The sequence below is a fragment of the Diadema setosum genome, chromosome 11, assembly GCF_964275005.1.
Source record: "Diadema setosum chromosome 11, eeDiaSeto1, whole genome shotgun sequence".
NCBI classification, from domain to species: domain Eukaryota; kingdom Metazoa; phylum Echinodermata; class Echinoidea; order Diadematoida; family Diadematidae; genus Diadema; species Diadema setosum.
In genome coordinates this window covers 13752338-13773295 of record NC_092695.1, presented here as the reverse complement: position 1 = coordinate 13773295, position 20958 = coordinate 13752338, and the positions used below count along the sequence as shown (strand labels likewise).

The window sequence follows — 20958 nt, the reverse complement described above, 5'->3', positions numbered from 1 at the left end:
TGAAAGAGCATGTAATTTTAAGAAGGATTCAATGCTTATTTGATGAAAATTGGTTTTCAAATGGCTGAGATATCCAAAAAAGTGCTAATAATAAAAGGCGACATGCCCCAACTTTATTAGTATCTCTTTGTTTCACCTTGTTTTTGGATATCTCAGCCATTTCAAAACCGATTTTCATCGAATAAACTTTTGATACCCCTGCATGCTCTTTGACATCTCATAGAGTGGTTTCTGAATATCTCACAAAACGTTAAAAGCTAAATCTTCACCTCGACCAGAACTGTACACACCCTTTAAATGAATCCCACAAGGATTGGAACAATCACTCCCCCAGCATTCCCGCTGATTTCCACTGATCAGTTACTAGCCATCCTCTTTAAAGGGTGTGTACAGTTCTGGTGAAGGTGAGGATTTAGCTTTTAACGTTTTGCGAGATATTCAGAAACCACTCTATGAGATGTCAAAGAGCATGCAATTCTAAGGGGTATCAAAAGTTTATTTGATGAAAATCGGTTTTGAAATGGCTGAGATATCCAAAAACAAGGTGAAATAAAGAGATCCTAATAAAAGGCGTGGCCTGTCGCCTTTTATTATTATTACTTTTTTGGATATCTCGGCCATTTGAAAACCAATTTTCATTAAATAAACATTGAATCCTTCTTAAAATTACATGCTCTTTCATATTTCATAAGAGGTTTCTCGTTATCTCACTTAGGAATGTTCGAAACATGAATCCCCACCTCAACCAGTACTGTACAGCACCATATAACGATGCCGTGAGTGTATTTCTGACCAAAGTTTTGTCACATTTATAATTATACTGTATTCACATTGTCTAAAAAATTTGAACCAGTATCGCATCGAAAACGAAGCCGAGGTATAACACCCGGACAGTCCCGTAACAAATGTTTTCACATTGCTCTCCCTGTCTTGGAACAACTTTGATGCAGACCTGTGACAGCGCATTCATATCACAGGAATAGAGCACATGATTTCTGTTTATACACTGAAAAAAAGAGATTATGATCGCACACTCCTCGCGAACTGCTTGCTACATATGGTAGCTCTCTTGTAAAACTAGAATATGTTGCTATGGCTACTGGTATGCCTCTATCATTATGTATAGTTCTCCCACTAAATGCAGGTACGTCAAGAGCACGTTCTACAAAGTTAGACAAAGTTTCACATACATGTAATTGGCAAAAAATTAAAATGACATGTTTAGCACAAATGTGTGAAGAGTTTACTTTCCTTGAACTGTATGTTTGTACTGAGGACAAATTTGAGGTGTAACCGCACATCACCTTGCATCACCTTGCATCGCCTCGAATTCTTTTTGCTCAGTAGAAACACACTCTTGGAGAGGCAAACTAAACTCTCTCATTGTTTTCTTAGCATTGTTGAAATCCAAGTCTGTAGAGTTGCTACATGCCAGCGAGTAGCAAGTGTGTGTGTGTGTGTGTGTGTGTGTGTGTATGCACATGTGCATATGATGTTGCCTCTGGAGGCCAATGATGTAGTGGTTGGGAAGGTTTGCCATGAGGTGTGAGCCCCATCTGCCATCAGACCAGCAATCCAATGAAGACAATCAATAATGTGTAACTCACACCCATCTTTCTACCTCATCAGGCACCAAATAGCATCATGCTAAGAACTGGCTCCTTTTGGCTGCAGCCACTAGAGGTTGACATTGCAAAGTCACAGTAGGTGGATCCACACAAACTGAAAAAAGCATGATTCAAATCACGCTTTTTGCACTCCGGTTCACACTTGTCCTGGAAAAAGAAAATCGCACCGGTTGGAGTGAAGCCAAACTGCGTATGCTACTCCGCGGTGAGTGCTCGACTTGTTCGCAACTTGTGCAGCACAGATGTCAATGTGAACACTTACACACCATCTTAATTTTAGGCGGTGTGGTTGTGTCCCACATCAATACAGTCTGAAACTAATCCTCCTGCCGACTAGCGGAGCTGATACAAGGCGGCTGCCACTGTGAACGCCCGCCGCATCAGAGGCGCACAAAGAAGTTCCGAGAGATCAACTCGCACAATTTGCCAATTTAAAAAAAAAATAAAAATTTGCAGAGTTACTTCAAGAAAGGAGTTTTTATCTTCATCACTATACCCATTGGCCTAAACATTCATACATGTGAAATTTACTATTTCTATAATTGGCCAGTACATGCACTGTATAGCAGCGATCCTCAGAATTGTTTTGTTGTAGTGATACTCTGTACGCTGTTGGTGCACGACTGGTGAGCTCACTGTGAACACAATTTAAGCCTTGACTGATGCTAGACTGGTGCAGAACACTGTCGCATCGCACCACGGGCCTATGTAAATACTGTATTTGACCCAACTGTCCTACGAGGGCAGCTTAAAAACTTCCATTGACAAAGTACATCAACTACTTCGTAGTATTCTTCATTTTGTTGTACATATGCCTACTACTTACAGTGTACCAAGACTGACTATTCTTGATTGACATTATGCACCTGCTGAACACAATCTGTGAACCTGTCTATGCTTCCTATACTACAACCATGGACCCTAAGGGTCCATGCTACAACAATACAAGCAAGGAGGTACTAGATGAGATCACCTAGCACCTCCTTGTAAAAAGTTTTGATTTGTTCGTGTCCACACTCATATTCTAGTCTGCATTAGATTTAGATTTCCAACCTGTACAGGAATTCAGAAGCATCTTCAACTATTAGTGGGTGTTGGCTTTAGTTTGGCTGTAATTTCAAGAATTTTTTTGAAATTTCTTACTAACGTTTTCAGCACACTGGGTTGTAATTTGCTTGTGATTTGTTCTTTAACATGTCTTAGCCTCGTCATATTGGCATGATCTACAAAAAATGTATGCGATGTTCACAAAATCGAAGTGAAACCCTAACAGATCCCCGCGATAGGGAGAATGTCTCACATATGTTCCACAAAATCTGAAAAGTTCTTCCACTCATTTTACGTCATATCTGCAAACTTTTCTCTTACCTTATGAGACATTTTCATGAACATTTGGGTGCATGTTTGGGGGCAAATCCACTCCCCTTGACATCTCATCTCTACAAAGCTTATGGCCAAGGTGTCTGGACTTCATATTTTCATTTCATTTCATATATTACATTCTCTACAAATTACGATTGTAACATACTTCTACACATCGCACAATAGGCCTATAGTCACAAAAGTTGTAACAACCGATATAGAGAATGAAACATTTGGTCAAAGACACAGAATACACTTAAAATGACACTAACATTATATTTGAAAATTCAGATACTGTGGGGGAACCCACAGAAAATCAGTAGCTTGAGGGGGTAGACTTGTCCTTAAGAAAAGAAACACACACAACAAGCATGCATGCATAAACCAAAATAACAAGAGAGAAATAAAAGGAAGAGAAAGGAGAAAGAAAAGAGAACATATTTGACTTCAACTGAAGAGACAGCTATCAAACAGCTATCCTTGGAAACATTTTGTCTGTGATTGTTGGAAAATTTGCATTGTTTGCATTTATGTTGCATGTTTCTCGTGTATGTGACAGGCAGAAATTCAGCAAATGGTACACATAACATTCCAACATACATTGTGAGTACTATGCACAAACTGCACAAGAATGGTTTACAACTCAATTGTCATAACACTTTGGGAGAAAAACTCAGCCCTATTCAATTTTGTGCACCTCAGCTGTAATAAACTAGACAGGTCATAGCCAGCAACTAAAGTTATTAATCTTGCTTTTCCAAATTTTAGATCCTTTGAATATGACCAGAGTTTTAGGGTCCAGAAAGGAAGATTTATTTACAGGTGTGAAACATCAGGGTAGCAAGACACACGAGGGCACGAGCTTGAGATGACTCATGAGGAAAAAATGTAACAGCGTTCCATTCCAGGTCACTGTGTAAAATTTAGTTTGGAATGTTATGAACAGGAAGCCCTGGAGGGTAGGTCTTCTGGCAAAACAATAGGGAATTCAAACAATATTTTCATTTCTCCTATATAAGATGCAGCACAGATCCAAATTATAACTTAACACATCCTCAATGCAATCTTTGGGTAAAAAGTTGAGGAGAATCAGGATCAAAAATTCTGCTACTTTTTCGATTTTTGGCATTGTGGGCACAGCGACATTTGAAAATTTGAAACCATTGACATCAATTACACTCCAAGAAGCATATAGGGTGGTTTTCAGAGAAAGAAAAAGGAATAAAAAAAACAACAAAACAAAACAAACACCTAATTTGAAAAGTGAAAGCCATTTTATGTGAAAACAAAACAAACACCTAATTTGGAAACTGGAAGCCAGTTTTATGTGATAATGAATTGTAATGCAATCTCGTAAGTGATAACAGGTATTTGCTATATGGATAATGCACCCTTTATAATAAGCCAGTTCAGAGTTCCACTTTGCGCATGAGCAGAAAAAAAGGTCATTCGTACCAACAGACATATTGGTTTTTAAATTCACTGGGATAAGCATCTGTGATGTAATGGTTATTCATGTAATTCTTACAAAGGCTCCTTGCCAGCACATCCACTTGACGCCAAAAGTGGTATTTGGCAATATCAGTAGAAAGAGATTGTTAATACATTCAACACAAAATTATTCCTATTGGCCTATACCCCTTATACACTTTGTGTAGGGGGGGGGGTGTATAATTATGAAATGATTGCTTTCCCAAGTGTTAATTGGCGGATCACTCTGGTTATCTGGCGGATCACTCTGGTTATCTGGTCTATGCAAGTCCATTCTTTGTTTGAGCAGGATTGATGAACCCCATAGATTGTTACGTAAAGCTTATGCATTATGCACTTGTCAATGTAATGACTCACCCCACTACCCCCGGACATGGGTGCGTCATTTCCTCGTTTGGTCCGTCAAATTTGTGACCCAGGTGTTCGTCATTTTACCAGCTTTGTCCGTCAAATTTTTGACCGAGGGGTGCGTCATGGTACGTCACTTGGCTATGGAAAATAACACGCATTATTCTGAACCGAGGGGTGCGTCACTTGGCTATGGAAAACTGCATGCATTTTTGCACGCTACCAGTACTGTATACACGTACCGCGAGTGAAATTACAGTGAGGGTTTTCCCGCGGCAATTGAAAATCAAAGTCGGGAAGCGTTTTGGAATAAGAGGGGAAAATGCTTGCCAGAATCTGGCAAGCAAATAATTTAAAAGCCACCCTTTCTCCTCACATTTTCTATCCAACAAACCCATGAAATCACGCACAGGCCTACTCAATCTCAAACCAGGGACTGTTTAGCGATGTAACAATTTAAACCTTACTGTCGAACACTTAGTGCCTGTGCGAATCTCTACGTACAGCGACTGGGCTGTGTATACTCGCGGGAATGCCGTGGCGTGGTGTGTACCTGCGCTGCAGTATGCATCCACCGGAATAGCAATGGCCGCGCACACACAGCGCATCTGCACACATGATTGTGATTGTCATGTTTGGATTGCATGCACAGAATAGGCCTACATACTATAAATGTGTGACCATTATGTTAGTTCAGGTCCTGAGCAATATAGGCCTCCCCTCATCTTTTTCTTTCCCATGTTCGATCACACTTTTGAGAGTGTTGTAAGAGTGTTTTTACGTAGGTCCCAATTACGTGATTTACTGCAATTGAAAGGTGAGTGTTTGTTTTCGTGCTGCATGATTACTGTGTGACGATGTGCAAGAAAAAAAAAAACGTTCAAACATGTTCCCCGTGTATTTGTTTTCGTGTTGCCTTGTCTCCGATGCAAACTTCGCGTCATTTTTGTTTCATTTTTACTTTTTTTTTTTGGGGGGGGGGGGGTTGGGGTGGGGATAGCTTCTCTATTTCATGTAACTCCATCTTCTCCTTTACATTATGAATATTTTGTTCTTTTGCGGGTTTTTTTTTTTCTTCTTTTCGCACCATGCAGTTCGTCTGCTCTCATCACACAGTTAATTTCTTTGTGAAGAAGTGGTGTGCTTTTTCTCTTTACTTTGTAGCAGCAAATAACATTCTTGTACAGTAGTAGGCCTACTTGTATCCTATAAAACCTCTTTACAGTACAGCTGGGAACAAAATGAATGAACAAAAATGATGCCCTTCTACATACTTCATTGCAGCAAACAGAGCAAGTTAGGCCGAATAGTGTCACATTCACATGCTGTATCAATGCGGTACAGTTTATGGAGAATTTTCCGGCCAGGGGGCCCACTCCCAGCTACACAAATGTACCAGCACAATCGTGTGATCAGAACCTCCCTTTGTGCGATCTGAACGTCAATGCTAAAAATTTGAACTCTTTAATTACTGAAATAAGGCCTAATCTGATCAACGAGTCTATCATGTTTTTTTTTTCCTCGTAAAGCATCAAGACAAAGTAACGTAACTGAGGAATTAGACTAACCCCCCCACTCGATTCAATCAAGCCACCAGGCACATGCCAAGCAGAAACATGTGGTGCGTTACGTTTGCCGACTCACACCTCCTTGATACCAAAGCATGTGTTATGCACATCATGTTTAGCGAGCGCTGTTAGCTGGTTTTCGCCCAAACAAGTGCAGAGCCGCATCACCGCTCGGATTAATATTGCCTACATGAGATCGCGAGCTGCCTGAGCTGCAGCAAATATCACAGTTGAATATGTCCTAAATTCCCCCCTTATTTGATATTTTGTCGCTTTTCGGAAGTCTGCTCATCATTACACATATCATTATATGTTCAGTTACCAATCTTTTTCCTTCCATCTTCATGATTTTGCGTTAGAGAGTTTATATGACTCGTATATACTACGACGTACTAACATCAAAGACATAAGAAAATGACTGTGCAGTAGTCGTCTAATTCTCCTGATTTTGAGAAATATAAGTAAAAGTAGAATAAAAGGTGGGAAAAGAAAGATTCTTCCATTGTTGCTGATATTTTACAAGTTAAAATTGACCCCATTCAAGCTTGCAATAAGAAAATATAAAGCTAGAGAGTCACGTAGTACTTCCGTTGACACGCACACAAATTCGCCGAGCAGAGTTCGCAAATCCAGTGCGTGACGTCAGGCGAAACGTGCGGCTTTCTTGACGATTTGGGGGTATTCAGGCTCTACCAGAACGCCACATTTCTGCGACCGTTTTTGCATCTTCTAGAATAGCTCAAGTGATGGAACATCACCTCATTCTATGACTTCTGAGCTTCTCATTGATGTCTTATTGCAAAAATTGAGCCTTCACTATGAATTTCTACTTTAACTGATATCCATTCTTTGCAGTGAGATAATATCTTTGTAAAATCAAGACTTCCAGGGGTAGAAACTGAGGCACACATTTTACTCAATACATAGAGGTCTTGACTAGAATTCCAGATTTGTGGTGCTACCAGTCCACATTGAAACCAGGGAGGCCCCACCTACCTGCTGAGACTATGGAAAAAGTTCTCTCACCTATACTACATCCCAAATTCCCTCTGCACTAGTTCCTGAGGCACAAATAATGGCAGATGTTCATGGCTAATTTAAGCCAATTAAGATACTGGATGCAATATTCTTCCTAAGCTGGTAAAGGGGGAACACTTGATAGGATATCACCATGTCATCCCCTCCCCTCCCCCCCCCCCCCCATCTACAATGTATGTTCCCTGCTTAGTCAAACCTGAGATTGGATAGTGAATCATTCGTATTTAGCAGAAAATGCTCCGTTCTTCATTGTTACCAGCTCCTGGAGATAACATCTATTTCAAACCATGAGGTCATGTCTATAGATGCTTATCACCATGGATACCTCAGTCACTGCATAGCAATGCATTGTATCATTGTACACTGATGCAGTGACCAACAAACAGCCATATAGAACTTTATTCCAACTTGCCACTACACATTCTCTCTGATATCATTTTATCATAAGATAAGCATAAATCCCTGCAGGTCCTTGCAATCATACTCACAGTGTTTTCTCCTTTCAAATAGCTCACGGCATAAAGTGCAAAATTTGTGCATTATAGAATACCAAAGTGATGATGTCACAGTTTTTGTTATAGCTTGCCATTTGTTCCGAACAAGATATCTCTGCATGAGGCTCTGGGTTGTGAGTTGAAACCTGGTATGAGCATGGTTAGCAATCATTGGACATTATGTGTATATTATATCATTATGTGACAGAAACTATTGCAGTTTTGTGTGTGGTGTGACTGCATGCTCAAACTTTTGGATGCTATCCGGAAGTAAACTTCATGTAGTTTTGCGCAGTCAGACTGCTCCTATTGAGATAGTCTACAGAATATATACTGATTAAAGATTGCTTCAATACTCTTAGATCTCACATACTTTCCACATATTACAGTGCACTCCTATTATAACAAACACAGTTATGACGAAATTCCGGTGATAACGAAGTAAAAATTCAGACTGCAACATTATATAATAATAATAATAATAGTAGTAGTAGTAGTAGTAGTAGTAGTAGTAGTAGTAGTAGATATAGTAATAATAATAATGATGATGATGATGGTGATGATGATAATAATGATGATGATAATAGATAATAATAATAATAATAATAATAGTAATAATAATAATAATAATAATAATAATAATAATAATAATAATAATAATAATAATAATAATAATAATAATAATAATAATAATAATTACAATTATAATATTCATGACAACACCAACAATAAGGTCTCATTTATCCAGGGTAGCCTCTTCAGTATTGCCACAGCTCTGCCAGAGGGCCCTGCCATTATCATTACCCTAACGTTGCCAGTTACCCATTTATACAGCTGGGTGGAGAGGGACATGGTGAGTATTAAAAACATCTTGTCCAAGGATGTAAGCACTCTGGGTGGGAATCAAACTAATGCCCTCTGATAGGGAGTGGGGAGTCCTATCCACTATGCCACAGCACCCCCAAAATTTCGAAATTTCGCTATAACGAAAGAAAACTGCCGGTCCCAAGGACTTCGTTAACTGTATAAGATGAAAGAGTAAGTTTCCAGAATATCACTCAAGGATGGGTTAATATGGCAATAAAATTGTAATTGAAACAAAAATTTGCCACATGAGAAACATGCACAGTTTAGTAGCATATAGAGAACAATCAATATGTAAGCAATCCTGCAAGAATCTTACTCTGCCTTGTTACTTTCTCTTTCTGCTATCAGGAGTATCATGTACATCAAATTATGCTGACACATCTCTTCAGATCCTTGTTGCTACTCTCTACAAAGCAATGTTATATTTACCAGAGCACAGGCACTGGAGCTACATTACTGTCTATAGACCAGGGATGTACATTGTACTTGACTCAAACTCGATTTGCCCCAGTGTGAGTCACCTGTATCAGGTTACATCTTAACTGCTCTCTGTCTTTTGTCTCTGACCACATCATTCCCTCCTTGAGGTTTTCACAGTCACTTTCCATGAATCTGGCCAGTCATGTTTTCCCATACCTACCATACAGTGTGGTTTTTTTGTGCTGGCTTCACACAAAACCTTGCTTTGCACACATCTTGGCAACATACACAGGGCGTTCAGATGCAAAAAATCTATACTAGAACGGTTTAGCTATACCAAAACGATATGGCTATACGATGAATTTATACGTCTGAACGCTGACTAATGAAATGACGAATAACGAAACGACATATAGTGAAATGACGGTCAGAGCATCGTTTCGAACTATATAGAGCTCAATAATGAATCAGCATTCCATTGCACGTCTGAACGTATGGCGACCATAGAACGGTATAACTGGGGGGGGGGGGCTTAACTGGAGCGAGTACAGAAAGGTGACATTGTAGCTGCCACTCATGACCATAACAACATGCGCAGTGAGAAACTGCACATCTATACGTTTTCCAAAACTGTCGAGATTAGCGTCTGAACAGCCTGTCAGCTACTGTATACGATGATTCTTTATACGTTGTTTCCTCATCGAGTTTTGGAACAAACTGGCTTGTGTCTGAACAGGGAAACAGTCTCATTCTCAATAAAACACATGCTACATTCACAAAGTATTACATGCATTCAACTGATTCTGGCCAAATAAAAATAAGGGAGCCATGAGCCTGCTTATAATAAATACATCCATGAAATATATATGCATGAAATATCCATTTCATGCATAAACTGAATAAACTGCTGGGTCAGCTAGGTTAATGAAGCCTTTGACTAGCTTTGAGGTTACCCTCTTTTTTGAATGTGTTCATAAACTCATTTTGCATGTCTTTCAACTCTTCCAACTCTCTATTTCCAAAATACCTCTCAGAATGAAAAAAAAAAGAAGGCTCGGTTCAAAATAAAATCTACTTCAGTAATCCTAGTCCCGAACCCATCCCTCATGACCAACTGGATTACTTTTTGGGGTAAAATGTCTTATAATATGGCAACTGGAGACTACTGTTTGTATTTTTGGCATATTTCAGTTGTTTTCACAGAATTCACCTTGTGCTACTACAGGCTATGAGTAGCAGTCTCCAAATACACTGAGTTGTGCTCACAGCCCTATAAGCTATATGGTGTCTTCAAGGGGACACATTAAAAAAAAAAGAAGAGTCCATATCACAGGATGAAAACCAACCGAAGTATACAAAGAGAAATGACAGAGTGGATAACATGGAACATAGCAGAACTGAAAGAGAAGATGATAGAATAATGTAAAGGAAAACAATATGAATGACAGAGAGAGGATAGAAAGGGAACACAGATGGAAGAAAAGATGAAAGAAAACAAGGAATAATATAACAAGGGAAGGAAAAGTGGGAAAATGTGACAAAATAGAATAAAAAATATAATGAAAGACAGAGAGATATAAATAAAAGAATAAAGATTAACAATCGCACAACTCTGTGTAAGCATTCTGTTGATCTCACTTAGCTCTATATACAAGATGAGAACAAAACTAGAAATGTCGCTCTGGCGACTGGTATGCCTCCGCCATAATGCATGATTTTCCCAATAGGTCTAGATAGTACATGTGGACACTGTGTGATTACATTTTCACAAAACTGGCAAAATATTGGAATGACAAGTTTGTCACAAATGTGTTGAATGTTCACCTTCCTTGACGTAGGTTTAATTGGATGAATAAGAGAGCATGTATCTAGGGATTTAAGGACTTTAACTTGACTTTGACCCATTCATACATTTAGGCATTGAGTAATTTTCAAGGTACAGGTGTGGAGAAAAAGTGCAATTTCTGAATTGAATAGTAAATTGTTACCATTTTCATCTGGCCCTTGACCCTAAAATTCATAAGATAATTACTTTCAGGTAGAACATGCATAATATGTACTAAGTTTCAAGGTAACTTGAGCCACTTCCGAGAAATGGAGGAAAAAGTTAGCTCAGCACTTTCACTTGATCTTTGACCTTTTGACCTTTGAGGCAAAAAGAGAAAAAAAAAAAACTTTCCAAAGAATTTCTATTAGGTTACACACGCATACACCAAGTGTAAAAAAATAACCCTGCTGGCATTGCATAAATATGAGGGTAATAGTAAAATTTTGAAGTCTTGCACTTGACCTTTGACCCCTGACCTTTGACCCCATGAACCCTACATTCTCTAGATAATCACTTCCAGTCAGTACATGTATATGTACTATGCTCCATGAAGATACCTTGAACAATTTTCCAAGGTACGGAGAAAAAAAAAGAAGTTTTAATATTTTTACTTGACCTTTTGACCTTTGACCTTTGACCTCATGACCCAAACTTTCACCAGAGAATCTTAATTGGGTAATACATGTATACACTAAGTTTCAAGAAAATATCTTCAGGCATTCAATAGATATGGTGGAAATAGTGAAATTTTATGTATTTGACCCTGACCTTTTGACCTTTGACCTTTGACCTCATGACCCAAACTTTCACTAGAGAATCTTAATTGGGTAGTACATGTATACACTAAGTTTCAAGAAAATCTCTTCAGGCATTCAATAGATATGGTGGAAATAGTGAAATTTTATGTATTTGACCCTGACCTTTTGACCTTTGACCTTTGACCTTTGACCTCATGACCCAAACTTTCACCAGAGAATCTTAATTGGGTAATACATGTATATACTAAGTTTCAAGAAAATATCTTCAGGCATTCAATAGATATGGTGGAAATAGTAAAATTTTATGTATTTGACCTTGACCTTTTGACCTTTGACCTTGAGCATGTGCACCCAAAAGTTGATAGGCACAACTTCACCCCCTAATACACATACGTGCCAAGTTTCATTAGGATACCTCAACAGGTTTCGATAGTTACCTTGTCCACAAAATTCATTACGGACGGACGGAAGGACGGACGGACGGACGGACGGACGGACGGACGGAAGGACGGACGGACGGACGGACGGACGGACAACCCGAAAACATAATGCCTCCGGCACCACTTCGTGGCGGAGGCATAATAAAAACTCCTCAATAGGATGGAGGAGTATTTTTCTGGTATTCTGCTAAAAAATGGCATCATTGATGAATATCACATTTCTGTTAAGAAATTTTTCAATCTGCCGACTAGTCCCACAGAACTGAATCAAAATTAGATATATTAATGTAAAACTAATGAGAAGTTCTTATCAAATGAAATATTGGAGTTGCCGCAAAACCCATACGGAATGAAGGGAAATGCTATATTGAATACAAGCACACAAATTAGAAAAGCAGAATGCTAACACTTAAAAAAAATAATGTTAAGAATATTGGAGAAAAGAGATTATGAATAGGTATAAGGAATATCTTCTTCTTATCATCGCTTTAAGATGCAATGTTTATAATGAAAAGCCCCTCTGTCAACTTTGAATCATGATTTTTAACTTTATATGTCAACCTGAGGGTAAAAACATAATGCATCTCCATCAGAACAGATATGAGTCATTCATGAACTTTAAACAATGGAAAATGGATCTTCAAATGTGACACCACACATCTTTGCTGCATTGCCAAAACAAGGATCTACAAACTATTTGCGATCTTTACCTTAATCTTAATCTTAATGAATTCATTATTCATGAATTCAGTACAAATTTTGTTTTTGATTGATTCCTTTTGAATTTCAGTTTTCTGTTTAATACCAAAATCACCTTTCTTTGAAAGGGTTACATTATCTTTCACCAAAAGCATATTGCCAATGTTTTGATGTATGGCAAAAGATTGTAGAAAGATTGCCGGTAATGGAAAACTTATGCTACCTAGACTACCCCCACCCCCCCCCCCCCCCCCATAAACCTCCATAGCAAGTTTGAATAAAATCCGACAAGAAATGTGGCAGATTGAGCACATACAAGAAATGTGACTGGCATCCAAGTCACAACAATGAGAGCACCCTCGCCATAAACTCTTGTATCCTACATGTAAATGACCATCTATTTGAATAAATATCTGTTGAGTAACAATCAAATTATTGCATAAATAAGCATTTTTGCCAATTTTGACCTGATCAGGGTGATCTTTGGCCCTGTAAAAGATGGAACAGTGGGGGTGGCATTACTAATAGGTACAAGTGTCTAGATTTGACTATGATACATTTACATATACCAAATAAAAAAAAAAAATGGGTTAAGAAACAAGGCCAACATCATGCACACAAGCAGACCCTGAAAAATTTACCTTTTGGTGTACAAGGACAGAACAAGCGAGGGCGCCACCGTCAAAAACGATAGCCATCTTTGTTTTACCATAATGCACCTTCATGCCAAATTTGAAGATGATCCAAGAAAAACTGCAGCTGCTTGAGCGCTCACACACACACACACACACACAAAATCGTTGCAGTGGACATGGACGCCATGGCATGATGATGCCAAATGCATAGTATCTTCCGAACTCTGTTCAGGGGATAAGATTATCATGCACAAGTGGACTGCAAATCACAAACCCTGCTCTTTTAGCAGACCCCTCATTTTCAACAACTTTATTTTGGTACAGTCATAAAGTCATGGCATATACACCAATCATATTTCTGTTCATAGTATTTTCCATCGTTATAATTATGTTGTATGAATTTTGTAAAACTAAATTGCATGTATGTAAATGGTATACTGCAATTACAGTACTGTTGGCAATGAAATAAATAAAATGAATGAATGCAAGCACTACAATGCCATCACAATACCGGCAAGGCATTATCATTTCCTGTTTGGTACCCTGATTAGAGAGAGAGAAAATAAATGAATGAATAATGGAATTTCTTTCATGCATTGGTATTCATTTACTGCTGGGCTAAGATTACTAACACACAAAAATCTTCTTACATAAAGAGCAAAAATTTACTTTTGCCCATGTTTTAGTTACCAAGCGTATGGCCCTTAAAAAAAAAGAAAAAAAGTGGTGCTTATAAAAGTTGGGACCCACCTTTTATTGGAACCACTTTGTTTTCATTTGTTTGGGGATATCTCAGCCATTTCAAATGCAATTTTCAACAAATAAAGTTTTGATTACTCTTACAATTAATTGTTTTTTAATAATTCTCATAAGTGGTTTCTCATTATCTCGCAAAAAGCTGAAGCCTAAATCCCCATCTCAACCAAAACTATAGTTACATGTACGTTCAGACGGGAGCCCTTAACCTCGAAGTTAGGAAACTTCGAGGTTAGAGCTTGTAGTTAGGGACCGTGAAGACGCACTCGTAGTTAGCAAACCTCGAGGTTTGCTCGATGTTTCGAGCCACGAGAAATCTTATGGTTAGCGCTCTAACCACGAGCCGCGGGGGGGGGGGGGGGGGTCCCCACTCGTAGTTAAGCACCGTGTGGACACAAAAAACAACGAACTCGAAGTTAAGAGTGACCTCGCCGTAATCTCCAGCCCCCACAATTTCCCTCTGCTTTCGGGTCAACCTCCCAAACGTACACCACAAATACGTTACACGTGAAAAACCTATGACGCACGACACAACAACATCATCTTTTCTTCCCATGCGCTTGATCTCTGAAACTGAACACGTCGAACTCGCTACTGTATTCTATATTCTTCTCCGACGCTAAAAAAATGTTTTTGATGAATATCTTCATAAAGGCATAAAGTCATCAATGCAGTGCTATCTCTGCATACCATGACAGAGAAAAAGAGTACCTGTAAGCAAGTCCGACAGGGTTGGACTAAAGAATAAAATAATAGACGCCTTGTTAGCAGTGTGGGCTGAAACTTCTGGTTTTGTGGTTTTAACATCGAGTGGGACCCACTCGTAGTTGGGGGGGGGGGCAGAAGCTTAACCTCGAGGTTTCGTAACCTCGAGGTTAAGATTCGTTGTGTGGACACACTTCGTAGTTAGGGGGCAAGAGCTAAACCTCGAGGTTTCCTAACCTCGAGGTTAGGGCCTGCCTTCTGAACGTAACTTATACCATCCCTTAAAATTGATTGTCACTCAGTTTACATGAAGGAATGTTTACTCTTTGACAGCTCCTGGTGCTGTGCTGTGTTTAGTCTCTTCTGTCCTTTAAGAGTCTTCACAGGGCTTGGAATCGGAGGAATGTTGATAGTCTTCAAAATACACATACTTGTATATGTAGGAGTACTTGTTAAGATTGCACCACAGGTCAACTAGACCCCGTTTACAGTGCGAGGCTCGGCCGCGGCCGAGCCCAGCCCCGCTTCAGTGTAAACGCGCAAAAGGCCAAATGCGAGGCCAAAATTGGCCTCGCATTTGGCCTCGCTCTGGAGGTGGTCTCGGCCGCGGCCGAGCCCGGCCTCTTCTTGGTGTAAACGCAAACTGGGCCAAATGCGCGGCCAAATGCGCGGCCAATTTTAGTCTGGCTTCCAAACCCTCTGCCTGTATCTTTCGCTATTCAGGATATTAACCCCCTCAACGTGGAAAACTAGTATAGTTTAAGGTGGTTTTGTCCTGCAAAGGATTTTTTCCTTCGGCAAAGGCCTTTGCCCGAACGGCGACTTCGTCGCCACGGAATTCATTTGGCAAAGGGTCTGAAAACCAGACAATACCAAATTGCGTTTGTTTACAAGCAGAGCGCCACTACGACAAAATATTGAAAGGTTTGAATCAAAAGCGCGGCCGAGCCCAGCAGTGTAAACGGACAAAATTGCGAGGCTCGGCCGCGCAATTGAGGCCGGAATCGGCCGCTGCCGAGCCGCGGCCGAGCCCGGCCCCGCACTGTAAACGGGGTCCTAGAGGCAAGTTTCATAACATCATATAGAACTTAACCACCTATTCTGACTTCCCACTTTAAGGTCTATTGAAAGGAAAGGCATGTGTAATGCTTCAATTCACAATCTCATATAGAGCTGCAAATATCCACATACAGTCAAATACCCCCCTCCCCTAAAATCAATGGGGAGTGTCAAATTAATGAGATTCACTGCATGAGCAAGAAGGAAAGGTTGAATTCATAGCTAATACCTTGTCTGCCTAATGGCATAATGAAAGCCAAATCACATGCAGCACCATTCTGGTTTTGTAGTTGGCGTAATCTAATCCACTTTCAATATCTACATTATCGCTGGGTTGTAATACCTCTCCCAATGACACAGTCTGATCACAAAGAGAGGACATGTACCATTGAAAATGCTCCAGAATATGCATATAACATCTCTTGTACAGTCATATGACATAAAAAAGAAAGATTAAAAAGAAAAACATCCCTGCCCAATATTCATTAGGTTGGACAAACCTTAAATCACAGTTACAATAAGACATACGGATGTTACAGCTACACATATCGTCGCTGGGGTGACAAGACCATGTATCTGCAATTTTGGTGAAAATGACTTTTTTGGATTAATGGTCAAATAATGGGTTAAGTGATGTCCTGTCCAAATCCCAACTGTCTTACTCCAAAAATGAAGCCACCACGGCATGTCAAAGGAAAGGCTATCCCATTCACCACAGTGCTTTGGCCACCATGTTTTTTGGCTCTCCTGAACATTTGACATTTTGTAGATACGAGGTCTTGTCGCCCCAGCGACGATATGTACTTTATACTATGCATTTTGTATGGTTTGTAAAATATTTTTGCAGTTGCTATATTCCTTTCTTAGTTAGGGTTTGCTCTCTGACTTTCACTTGAAACCACATGTGTTCTATGTTCAGAGGTCAAGATTTTCACTAAGAGCAACTCCTGAACAAAAGCAGCAAAACTGAAAACATTTGATTAAAGTCACTGAAAATTTTCTAGAGAAATATGAAAGCTGTAATAGAAATGATGACAATTGGAATGCTAGGCTATTATCACACAGAGTGCTACAGTGTAAAAAATATCTAGTTTCTAAGTGATGCAATCAATCAATAGCTGCGTTCAGACGGAGGTAGTTTTGGTCAGAGTAACTTCGCAGGAAAGGTTGGAGGAAGCTTGGTTGGAGGAAGGTCGGAGAAAAGGTCGGAGTAGTGCCTCTCTGAACAATGTCATGGTAACTTCCTCCGGTTGGTCGGGGGAACTTACCACGACCTCTTCCTCCGGCCAAGATACTCCTGAGTTTTTTCAGGAGTATCTTGCTACCAAGACTAGCTGGTCAGAGTAAAGTGCCCATGCGGACAAGCCCTCAGAGTATCTATGACCTTACAAACCTTATACGACCTAGGTAAAACTTCCGGAGTCAAATGCGAGTACACATGCGTGTGCAGTACAATTCTAACCTAAACGGTCGCGACGGAGAAGCTAGTGCTCAGAAATTCTCACCAACAAGAATGGAGAAGATAAATGCCGCTGGTAAAAAACAATGGTATGGTTGATGTACGCGGCGCTACCACTTCCAGAAGTTACACCGACCCTCCACGGTGATCCCCAAGAAGGCCGTGGTAAATTGGTCGGAGTTTCTTCCCATGACCGTCATGTGGACACAAGGTCATGGTAAGATAAGCATCATACTATAATTCGAGCAACGTTTGTCTGTCTGTTTGTCTGTTTGTTCCTCTACTCCTCCCAGGTCCTTGGTCCGATCTCCATCAAACTTAGTGGGTAGATGCAGGTTGACCGCGAAATTGCCGTTGAGGGGTTCATTTTTGGAAAGGTCAAGGTCACTGGGGTCAAAGGTCAAATAACTTCAGACACTGGATAGAGGGCGCTATGTAGGCCTACTTATATGGGGATTCCCCCAGAAATATAATCAGACACCAGATAGAGGGCGCTATGTAGGGCTACTTCAACGATGGGGATTCCCAGGTGTACGCCAAAGAAATTTTTCTCCTCAAAATCTCTTTGGTGTACGCCTACTTATGCTTCCAGCAAGTTTGGCCAAGATTGGACCAAGGAGTAGCGCAAAACAGATATTTGACGTCTGTTGACCCAGTGACCTTGACCATTTCTGGGGGAATCCCCATGGAGGATTTCTGACACTCCACGGGTACATTGACTAGTGAATTTTAATTTTAATTGCTGAGCCATAAAATTTTACTCTGACTAGAAATACATCTGAACATGGCTAAAATGAAACAGATGTTTCTATTGCCTTGGAGGAAATATTTACGGACATTGCATTCCTGGGGGGTGTTTCATAAAGCTGTTCGTAAAGTTACGAACGACTTACGAGCGACTGGTGATCAGTCCTTATAAATGCTGAATTATGGAAATTCTGATAAGTATAGCACATCAGAACTGATCACCAGTCGCTCGTAAGTCGTTCGTAACTTTACGAACAGCTTTATGAAACAGGGCCCTGGTGTACTATCAAGCAGCACTTTTATCACATTTCTGTTGAAATAAAAAGTTGAAAGATGTGAGTTATATTAAATGAATGACATGAGGGCTCTGAGATGACATCAGAGCATCAGCACTTCAGACAGTTTGATAGGTTTTCATTCCTTTCTGGGTGGAATATAGCATCTTTGATAGCCATAAAAGGCCCTGTCCACGACTGCTATGATAGCCCTTTAACTCTACAGCCTAGGCAATATCACCATCACAATATTTGCAACAATCTCTGCCAACAATTTCTGTGTCTTTGTGCACATAAGATATGAGATACATGTACTACTTTCATTTCCCTAATATGCTGTGGCTACATTCCTACATAATAAATATACCTGGTAAATTGAAAGTTCCCAGGTTTGATAAATGTTGCCATAAATATAGCGACACTGACTTTCACTCTCATATAGTGACTGGAGGCACATATTACTCAGTGTTATGAGCCTCAACTTTCACATTCACAGTAACAGAAGTGAAAGTAAGAAGAACTCTGATGATGCTGATATACAACAGAAGACTCCCTCACCCATCTCAATAAAAATTGAACCATAAATCCAGTCTCCATTTTTTCTATTCATCAGATAAACCATATGAATGGATGACATTCTTTCCAGCATGAGGTAATACTTGAATACAATTTTTTTTTCTGCATAACCACTGATAAACATTTTCAAAACCAAATCTAAGTGCTTTAAGCTTTCTACACTGAATTCTGAATAGACTGAATAATCTTAGTACCCCCTCTTGTTACATTCTCTTCAGTTATTTTATCACTCAGTAAAGTGTCTTCTCTACGACAAGCAAGTAGCAAAACACAAAGATAACAATTGAATAAATTACAAATACTATTTTGATGAATGTCACCAACCTGGAGGAATTAATTACAACACTTCCATGTAATGCCTAACGGATCAACTTGTGTGTATATATAAAACCAATGATTGATAAGACTTAGAAATTTGTCAAGACTGACAAATTGGGTAATCTGCCAATTTCAATTGCAATTAACATTTACAAATGGAGATAGAGATGAGATAATAATGTGATTTCAGAAAGTGATGTCACAATGATGTCACTGGTAACTGATTACAATGAGATTCAAGATTTTCTATCTTTGAGATGTCCATGAAACAAAAATGAAACAAATTTCATGAAATTTGCATTTGTAATTTTTGAGAAAATGTTTACATAGGATTTGTACAGAAATAAAGAAATAGAAAAGAGAAAATAACAAATTTATACAGCATCAAAAGGTGATCCCTGACATCACATGGATTGCCTTATTAATCTTACAGAGACAAGCACAATCATTAAAACAGAAAGACAGATACTCTAAAAGATGTTATCAGCAAAGACGATGAAAGATCAAGGAATACATCCAAGTGAGAAATAGAGGACAGAGGAGTAAGGGTAATATTACTGCCTTTCAATCAACAATCATTGCGTTATTAATATTCTTCATCAAAACCATTTTTTTCTTTAAATTGTTTAGCAGGCAACAAGAGTCAATGATTCGAAAAACCCACCAACTCAAAGATGTAATGGACAATAGTAGGAAATGACATTAAATCTAATATCTTCAAGTAACAAAAATTAGCCTTTCACGATTTCATTTCTGCAGAGCTTCAATGCAATAACTTTTCAGTTGACTGTATTTCCTGGATGTATTCAAAATTTGGGATATATCCTAGCCTGGTCTGATCTTATCCAGGGCAGAGTCTTCTATGTTAGGATTGTTCTCCATGAGGACCTTGCCTATCATTACATTTTTTTTCTCTCTCTCTGAGGACCTAGAAACCAGGTATTTAGAAATTTTCATGCACACAAAACTTTCGCCAATTTTGCAAGGAACCAAAATTTGTGAAAGGAATATGCATGCAAAAGTTTTTGTTGACAAAATGCATTGAATGCCAGTGGCAAATTCGCGAAAGTTTCATTCCGCAAAAAGGCTGTCGGCTCCAATTCACAAAAGTTTGATGCCATGAATGTTTCTGGTTTTACAGTAACATGTTCCTTATCTAATCAATCTAAATATTTGAACAATCATTTTGTGCACCTTAATTTGTGCTACAGGCAGGCCCATCTGCACTTGCTTGGAAATATCGTGACATTTGGGTGCAAGTTGCTAAGCAACTACACCCACACGCCCTCGAAACATCGCCAGAAAAGTCGCCAACCGGAGTGCGATTTTTTGAAACATCGCGATGTTTGGGGCGTAGTTTAGCAAGTGTAAACCCAAGCTGCAGAAATACCGCGATTTTTCATCACGTGACTTTCGGTATCGGATTGCACCGGGCGTTTACACGCACTGCTCCTGATCCCTCTGTGGAACATAAAGGGAGTACACTG

At 39.4% G+C, this 20958-nt stretch overlaps 1 protein-coding gene across 1 annotated transcript in view; it reads right to left on the bottom strand.

The window, feature by feature from the left end:
• Positions 1 to 20958, bottom strand: part of LOC140235156 (exosome complex exonuclease RRP44-like) — a 192347-nt gene that overhangs the window by 72217 nt on the left and 99172 nt on the right. The gene's annotated exons all lie outside the window — the stretch shown is intronic.